Source organism: Orycteropus afer, unplaced genomic scaffold (genome assembly GCF_000298275.1).
Source record: "Orycteropus afer afer isolate SDZICR_OR568_19922 unplaced genomic scaffold, OryAfe1.0 scaffold00043, whole genome shotgun sequence".
Taxonomy (NCBI): Eukaryota; Metazoa; Chordata; class Mammalia; order Tubulidentata; family Orycteropodidae; genus Orycteropus; species Orycteropus afer.
The window spans coordinates 3,218,752-3,228,076 of record NW_006921630.1 but is presented as its reverse complement, the minus strand read 5'-3'; the positions used below and the strand labels follow the sequence as shown (position 1 = coordinate 3,228,076).

Below are 9,325 nucleotides of genomic sequence, written 5' to 3'. Positions count from 1 at the left end.
AAGGGAAAGTGCTCAGTACAGATCAGTGAGTAAGCACAAGCCCGCCCGTGCTTACCTTGCTCCTGGGGACTAAGCACAAGCCTGCCCATGCTTACCTCGCTCCCGGGGACTAAGCACAAGCCCGCCCGTGCTTACCTAGCTCCCGGAGACCCGGTCCCTCTCGGGAGGGTAACAAGGTAAAGTGTTCAGTGCAGATCAGTGAGTAAGCACAAGCCTGCCTTGTTTCAGTACCTATGCTCATAGATTAATGTTTGTTATTACTAATAATCCAGTATTCTTAATAAATTGTTAATAGATGAATTTTGCAGATAAAAATATCTTCTCACCAAGCCACCTCTGTACAATCTTGGACATTTGTGTACACAGACATGCAAATAAATAATACCAATTTTATCTCTAACACTTTTCTTCCTGTGATTCCAGCTCCTGTTTGGATGAATTGGTCTACTTCAGTGGTTCTCTAACTTTAGCAAGGATCAGAATCACCTGGGCTTTGTTATAACAGAATGAGTTTGTAAAACTGAAATGATTGTTAAGACAGATTGCTTGGCTCCATCCCCAGATTTTCTGAATCAGTAGGTCTGGGATGGGACCTGAGAATTTGTATTTCTAGCAGATTCTCTGGTGATAATGTTGCTGGTGATCAAGGGCTCACGGTTTGAGAACCACTGGTCTACAAAGTTTAGAAAACTGCTAGCTGCATTGCTGTCCCAGATCTGGCAGTATGAAGAAACATAGAAGCTGGTGATTTAGGACTAGCTTCAGGATTCCTGTTGCCCAAAATACTGACCATGTTATTCTTCTACTTAAAGTCCTTTAATGGCTTCCCACTGTTCCTAGTATGAAGACTAAGATCCTCAATAAGTCCTATAAACTCTTGTGTGATGTGGTTCATGTCTCCCCTTCTCTTTGTGCTCCAGGCTCACTGGTTTTCCTTTTGTTCTCACCTCATGGCCTTTGCACATGCCATTACGTCAGTCTGGAATGCTTTTCCCTACTATCTCTGAATAGTGAAATCTTAGCTATCCTTAAGGAGCTCTGGTGGCATAGTGCCTAAGGCACTTGACTGCTAACCGAAGGCTGGCGGTTCAAACCCACCAGCCACTCCTCGGAAGGAAAGTTGGGCATTCCTACTTCTGTAGTGATACTGCCTCGGAAACCCAAGGAGGGGTCGCTATGAGTCGGGGCTGACTCAATGGCAAACAACAACAACAACAACAACAACAACAAGCTATCCTTAAGTCAAGTGGTACTTTCCCAGGGATGTTCCTCTTGATTTCTCCAAAAGGTCATATCTCCCCATTATGTGCTTTCATAGCATCATATATTTTTATTTTTAACACTTTATGTTGGAGTTGTAGTTTAACACATATATCTTCATCATTATTTGATTAATATCTGTCTTCCCTACTGTACTCTTAGCTTCATGAAGGCAGGGACATTGTTTGTTCTGGCTCATAATATTTCACTGGCACATTTCGTGCATAGTTTGGCATATGGTCTGCCTATCTCTGTGTATGTGTGTGTCCTGCTCTGCTTTTTGCTCTGTTTTCTTCTTAGGTCACAGTTGTCCATTTCTGTGGGGTTAACTTTGCTGATACATTGATGTGCTGTGGTCAGTACCAGGAAAGGCCGCATCTTCCATTCACAGCTGGTGAGTATGAGGGGATCAAGTAACTGCTTCAGGGAAGGAGGATACAGAATTTCTAGACCCATATTCTTCATCCCAGGCAGTGCTCTGCCATCATTGCTGTTCAGTGAGATATACAGGCATATCTTGGAGATGTTGCAGGCTCAATTTGAGACTGCTGCCATAAAATGAATATTGTGATAAAGTGAGTGACACAAATTTTTTGGTTTCTCAGTACATATAAAAGCTATGTTTACACTATACTTAGTTTATTAAGTGTGCAACATTATGAAAAAGTTTGAAATATTATGAGAATTACCAAAATGTGACACAGAGGAGACACTAAGTGAGCACATGCTGTTGGAAACATGGCGCCAATAGACTTGTTCAGCACTGGATTGCCACAAACTTTCAAACTGTAAAAAAAAAAAAAAAAACCCTCAGTATCTGCGAAACACAGTAAAGTGAAGCGCAATATAATGAGATATGTCTGTACCAGCCTCACTGATAATTAGAATCCCTAGAGTGTGAGCCTATGAGGGCTGGTTCTATGTCTGTCTTGCTGAACATTATATTTCTCTGGCCTACTCACAATAGATGTTCAAGAAATACTTTGAAAATGACTGACTGAATGAATTTTCACATGTCATTATGTCCTCCAGAATTCTGCTTATCAAAATCATCAGTAACTCTAGTCATTCCCTGTCCTTCTTTGATGGTGCCTGCAAGATGAAGGATCATAAACATCTGTTTGCAGCTAAAACATCAGTCCTCACAAACACATTTCCAAAGAAACTGAATACCAAAGGATTAGAAAGAAGACAAAGAGTTTATACATTTCTTAAGAGTTCAATGTCTGATTTTCATTGGGCCCAGTCTTATTATTTTTAGATTATGAATATATGCACAAATGACTGATTTTTTTTTTGGTTGAAATTTACCTAAAGAATTATAAGTAAAGTTTAGTATGTGTATAGCACATGTGTGTTCAATATACATATAAACTACTAAGGATACAGTGATTAGATAATAGCTATTGTGCTTTGGCCCTAGGGTGTTTGGTTATACCTCAAAAGTTGGGATCATATCCTTCTGTTTGTGTTTGCTGGAGCTCTGGATAGGGTGGAAGATGTCATACTCAGTTGAGTTATTCTCCTGACGACTTAAGTGGTAAATGCATGATCATTTGTTGTTATGTGCTGTCATCTCTGACTCATAGCAACTTTGTGTACAACAGAATGAGATACTGTGTGGTTCTGTGCCAGCCTCACTATCCCTACTGTACCTGTGATAGTCGGAGCTGTGTGTCAACTTGTTGTTGTTATGTGCCATAGAGTCAGACCTGACTCATAGCAACTCCTCCTTGGGTTTCTGAGGCAGTATCACTATGGAAGTAGATTGCCCCGTCTTCTTTCCGAGGAGTGGTTGGTGGGTTTGAACCACCAGCCTTTATTCTATGTGATTTAAGCCACACAGATATGGTTATTCTCATGATGGGATCAGATGAATATGTTTTGAGCAGCCAATCCATTGAAAGGGAGTTTCCCTAGGGGTGTGGCCTGCTTCCAGTATATTTATGGACATCCTGGGAAAAGAGACATTCTTCTGTGGATTGGGATTCAGTTGTATTGCAGACAACTGTCCTTGAGTGAATAATCCACCATTCGGCCTGGAGATCTTGGATTCGTCATTTGTTGGAGTCAACAGCCAGTATACTGCCTGCCAACCTTGAGCTCCTCAGCCCCTGAAGCTGCGTGAGTTGGGAAAAGCATCCAGTTTGATGTTTGATCCAAGAACTTTGGACTTGCCAGCTTCTATAAGTATATGAGCCATTTTCCTAAGATAAATTTTTCTTCCTTTCTCTCTATAAGCTTTACTGGTTTTGTTTCTCTAGAGAACCCAGTCTAACAGATTGGGTACCGAGAGTGGTTCTAGAGAGACAAAATCATAAGGATGGGCTTCCTAAATTGGTTCTCCAATTTGATTAATCGTAAAGACACTAGTGACCCTGCCTCTGTTAGTAAAGAGGGCCCTGCTAATCTGTGGCGTGAGGTGGCAACATTAATATGCAAAATAGCACCACCAATAGATCAAGTACTTGTGAGAAGTGAGGCTCTGGGTGATCACATATTTGATACTTTTCTGCAATTTTGTCAGCATGAGGAATATAAGGAAGCTGGTTGGTTGGTCCTACTTACACTAGACAAAGGCAAGGTGGGTGTGGTTACCATAATGGATAGTAGAGTTGGAACAGTAATCAGAGTAGTCTGACTTGTGTGAAATTATGGAATTGGCTACTTGTGCATGGTGTTCCTAGTAGTGAAATACATGGCAAACCTACTAAATATTTACTTGATCTGTATAGACAGAAGAATTCTAGGTCATGTGAACAGCAGCCTAGATTGAATCACCAGAATTCAGAGTCACGACCTCTCAATCAATTCCCAGACTTGAGTCAGTTTATAGACCCACAACCCCTTGAATGAAGGGGAGGCTGGGTCCCTTTGAGGAAGACCCCACTTCATTGCCAAAAATCTATAATGTCAATCTTTCTCCCAGGCTTCCCCAAAGGGATCTGAGGCCTTTTACGAGAGTGACTGCTCATTGGGGAAAAGGAAATAATCAGAGTTTTTGGGGATTACTGGACACTGGCTCTGAATTGACACTAATTCCCAGAGACCCAAAGTGTCATTGTGGCCCACCAGTCAGAGTGGGGGCATATGGAGGTCAAGTTATTGATGGAGTCTTAGCAAAGGTGCATCTCACAGTGGGTACAGTGGGTCCCCAAACCCATCCTGTAGTGATTTTCTGAGGCCATTTACGAGAGTGACTGTTCATAGTGGAAGAAGTATGTGGATAGATCTCTCTGAATGGGCCAAAGGAGTAAAGATGTTTGTATCTCATGTGAATGCCCACCAAAAAGTGAGCTCAGTGGAGGAGGACTTTAACAATCAGGTGGATAGAATGACACGTTCAGTGCAAACCAACCATCCTTTTTCCCCAACTACTCCTGTCATTGCTCAATGGGCTCATGAACAAAGTGGCTATGATGGCAGGGATGGAGGTTATGCATGGGTCAGCAACATGGACTCCCAATTACCAAGACTGATTTGGCTACCGCCACTGCTGAGTGCCCAATCTGCCAGCAGCAGAGACCAACACTGAGTCCGCAATATGGAACCATTCCTTGAGGTGATCAGCCAGCCACCTGGTGGTAGGTTGATTACATTGGACTGCTTCCATAATGGAAAGGACAGCGTTTTGTTCTTACTGGAATAGATACTTATTCTGGATATGGATTCACCTTTTCTGCATGCAATGCTACTGTCAAAACTGCCATCCATGTGCTTATAGAATGCCTTATCCACCATCATGGTATCCCATTCAGCATTGCTTCAGATCAAGGGATTCACTTCACAGCAAATGAAGTGCAGCAGTGGGCCTATGCTCATGGAATTCACTGGTTTTACCATGTTCCCCATCATCCTGAAGCAGCTGACTTGATAGAACAATGGAATGGCCTACTGAAAACACAATTACAGCACCAGCTAGGTGGCAATAACTTGAATGGTTGGGGCATTGTTGTCCAGGAGGCTGTATATGCTCTAAACCAGAGTCCAAAATATGGTTCTGTTTCTCCAATGGCCAGGATTCATGGGTACAGGAACCAAGGGATGGAAATGGGAGTGGTACCACTCACTATTACCCCTAGTAACCTACTCAAAAAATTTTTGCTTCCTATCCCTGCTACCCTATGCTCTGTGGGTCTGGAGATCTTATTGTCAAAGGGAGGAACACTACCTGGAGACACAATACTGATTGTATTGAACTGAAAATTAAGAATGCCACCCGGCCATTTTGACTTCCTCATGCCTCTGGATCAACAGACAAAGAAGGGCATTACTGTATTATATGGTGTGACAGATCCTGATTACCAAGGGGAAATTGGGTTGACATTACATAATGGAGGTAAAGAAGAATATGTCTGGAATACAGGAGATTCTTTAGAATATCTCTTAGTACTACCATGCCCTGTGATTAAAGTCAATGGAAAATTACAGCAATCTAATTCTGATATGACTGCTAATGGCCCAGACCCTTCAGGAATGAAGGTTTGGGTCACCCCACTGGGCAAAGAACCAAGACCAGGTGAGGTGCTTGCTGAGGGTAAGGGAAATACAGAATGGATGGTGGAAGAAGGTAGTTCTGAATATCAGCTATGGCCGCATGACGAGCTGCAGAAACGAGGACTGTGATTGTTATATTTGTTCATTGTATATGTGCATCAAATATTTTTGTTTCCTTCTGTTATGAACTGTGAAATGTTAATAAGATTAATGCGTTTCAGTTGTACGTGTGTTAGCGTATCATGTTAAGTGCAAATATGACTTTATAATTGTCCTTATTTAGAGATTATATGTGGTTAAGAAGATGTGTACAGCTCCCAAGTTGACAAGGGGTGGACTGTGATAGTTGGAGCTGTGTGTCAACTTGGCTGGACCACAATTCTGTGTAGTTTAAGCTACACAGATGTGGTTATTCCCATGATGGGATCAGATGAATATATTTTGAGCAGCCAATCTGGTGAAAGGGAGTTTCCTTAGGGGTGTGGCCTGTTTCCAGTATATTTATGGACATCCTGGGAAAAGAGACATTCTTCTGTGGATTGGGATTCTGTTGTGCTGCCTACAACTGTCTGTGAGCAAGCCATCCACCATTCAGCCTGGACATCTTGGATTCGTCATTTGTTGGAGTCAACAGCCAGTATACTGCCTGCCAACCTTGAGCTCCTCAGCCCCTGAAGCTGCATGAGTTGGGAAAAGCCTCCAGCTTGATGTTTGATCCAAGAACTTTGGACTTGCCAGCTTCTATAAGTGTGTGAGCCATTTTTCTAAGATAAATTTTTCTTTCTCTCTCTCTATAAGCTTTACGGTTTTGTTTCTCTAGAGAACCCAGTCTAACAGAATACCTGAGCCTATCGCTGTAGCCACCGTGTCTATCCATCTTATTGAGGGCCTTTCTCTCTTTCATTGACCCTCCACTTTACCAAGAATGACATATTCTCCAGAGAATGGTCCCTTCTGATAAGACCAAAGTAGGTGAGATGAAGTCTGGCCATTTTCGCTTCAAAGGAGCATTCTGGCTACACCTCTTCCAGGACAGATTTGTTATTTCTTTTAGCAGTCCATGGTACTTTCAGCATTCTTCACCAACACCACAACTCAAAAGTATCAATTCTTCTTTGGTCTTCCTTATTCATTGTCCAGCTCTCATATGCATATGAGGTGATTGAAAATACCATGGCTTGGATTAGACACATCCTAGTCTTCAAGGAGATATCTTTGCTCTTCAGTGCTTGAAAGAGGTCTTTTGCAGCAGATTTGCCCAATGCAATATGTCTTTTGATGTCTTGACTGCTGCTTCCATTGGCATTGATCGTAGAACCAAGAAATATGAGGTCTTTGACAACTTCAATCTTTTCTCCATCTATCGTGATACTGCTTATTGGTCTAGTTGTGAGGATATTTGTTTTCTTTATGTTGAGGTGTAATCCATAATGTAGACTATAGTCTTTAATCTTCATCAGTAAGTGCTCTAAGTCATCCTCACTTACAGCAAGCAAAGTTGTGTCATCTGTGTATCGCAGGTTGTTAATGAGTCTTCCTCCAATCTTGACACCATGTTCTTCTTCATGTAGTCTAGCTTCTTGTATTATTTGCTCAGCATACAAGTTGAATAAGTATGGTGAAAGGATACAACTCTGATGCACTCCCTTTCTGATTTTAAACCATGCAGTATCACCTTGTTGTGTTTGAATGACAGACTGCTGATCTATGTACAGGTGCCTCATGAGTACAATTAAGTGTTCTGGTATTCCCATTCTTCTCAAAGTTATCCATAATTTTTTATGATCCACACAGTTGAATGCCTTTGCATAATCAATAAAATGCAAGTAAACATCTTTCTGGTATTCTTTTCTTTCAGCCAAGATCCATCTGACATCAACTATGATATCCCTCATTCCATGTACCCTTTTGAATCCAGTTTTCATTTCTGGAAGTTCTCTGTCAATATACTGCTGCAACTATTTTTCAATTATCTTCAGTAAGATTTTACTTATGTGTGGTATCAATGATATTATTTGGTAATTTCCACATTCTGTGGGATCACCTTTGTTTGGAATGGGTATAAATATGGACCTCTTCCAGTCAGTTGGCCAGGTAGCTGTCTTCCAAATCTCTTGGCATAGCTGAGTGAGTGCCTCCAGTGGGGCATCCGTTTTTTGAAACATCTCAATGGGTATTCTGTCAATTCCTGGAGCCTTGTTTTTTGCCAATTTCTTCAGTACAGCTTTGACTTCTTCCTTCAGTACCATTGGTTCTTGATCATATGCCACCTTCTGAAATGTATGATCATTTACCAATTCTTTTTGGTATAGTGATTCTGTGTATTCCATCCATCTTCTTTTGATGTTTCTTGCATCATTCAACATATTGCCCATGGAATCTTTCAATATTGCAATTCGAGGCTTAATTTTTTTCCTCAATTCTTTCAGCTTGAGAAATGCCAAACATGTTCTTCCCTTTTGGTTTTCTAACTCCAACTCTTGGCACATTTCATTATAATAATTAACTTTGTCTTCTTGAGCTGCTCTTTGAAATTTTCTGTTAATCTTGTCGATTCTCCCATTTGCTTTTGTTACTCTCCATTCAAGGGCAAGTTTCAGAGTCTCCTCTGACATCCACTTTGGTCTTTTCTCCTTTTTCTGTCTTTTTTATGACCTTTTGCTTTCTTCATGAATGATGTTCTTGATGTCATCCCACAATTCTTCTGGTTTCCAGTCATTGGTGTTGAATGCATCTAATCTATTCTTTAGATGGTTTCTAAATTCAGGAGGGATAAAGCCAAGGTCATATTTTGGCTTCTGTGGAGTTGTTTTAACTGTCTTCAGTTCAGCTTAAACTTGCATATGAGCAGTTGATGATTCCACTGTCGGCTCCTGGTCTTCTTTTGGTTGAAGATATTGAGCTTCTCCATTGCCTCTTGCCACAGGTGTAGTCAATTTGATTCCTGTGTACTCTGGTGAAGTCCACGTGTATACCCGCTGTTTTTATTGTTGATAAAAGGTATTTGCTATGAATAAGTTGTTGGTCTTGCAGAATTCTGTTATGTGGTCTCTAGCATCATTTCTATCACCAAGACCATATTTTCCAACTACCAGTGATTCTTCTTTGTTTCCAACTTTTGCGTTCCAGTCACCAGTGATAATTAACACATCTTGATTGCATGTTTGGTCAATTGCAGACTGCAGAATTTGGTAGATATCTTCAATTTCCTCATCTTTGCCTTTGTTGGTTGGTGCATAAATTTGAATAATAGTAGTATTAACTGGCTTTCCTTGTAGGCATATGGATATTATTCTGTCACTGTCAGTGTTGTACTTCAGGATAGATCTTCAAACATTCTTTGTGATGATGAATGCCATGCCATTCTTCTTCAATTTGTGATTCCCAGCATAGTAGATCATATGGTTATCTAATTCAAAATGGCCAAAACCGGGGGAGTTCCGGCAAGATGGCGGACTAGGCAGAAGGACTGCACAGACCCTCTTCAACAAAGACAAGGGAAACCAATTGACAGAGACACAGAAGATAATCTTGGACCCTTGAGCCTTGAAGGGAAGGATACAGAAGT

General features: G+C 41.1%; 1 pseudogene; it reads left to right on the top strand.

Moving 5' to 3' along the window:
• The window catches only part of LOC103194303, a 114,186-nt pseudogene that overhangs the window by 16,357 nt on the left and 88,504 nt on the right, over positions 1–9,325 (top strand).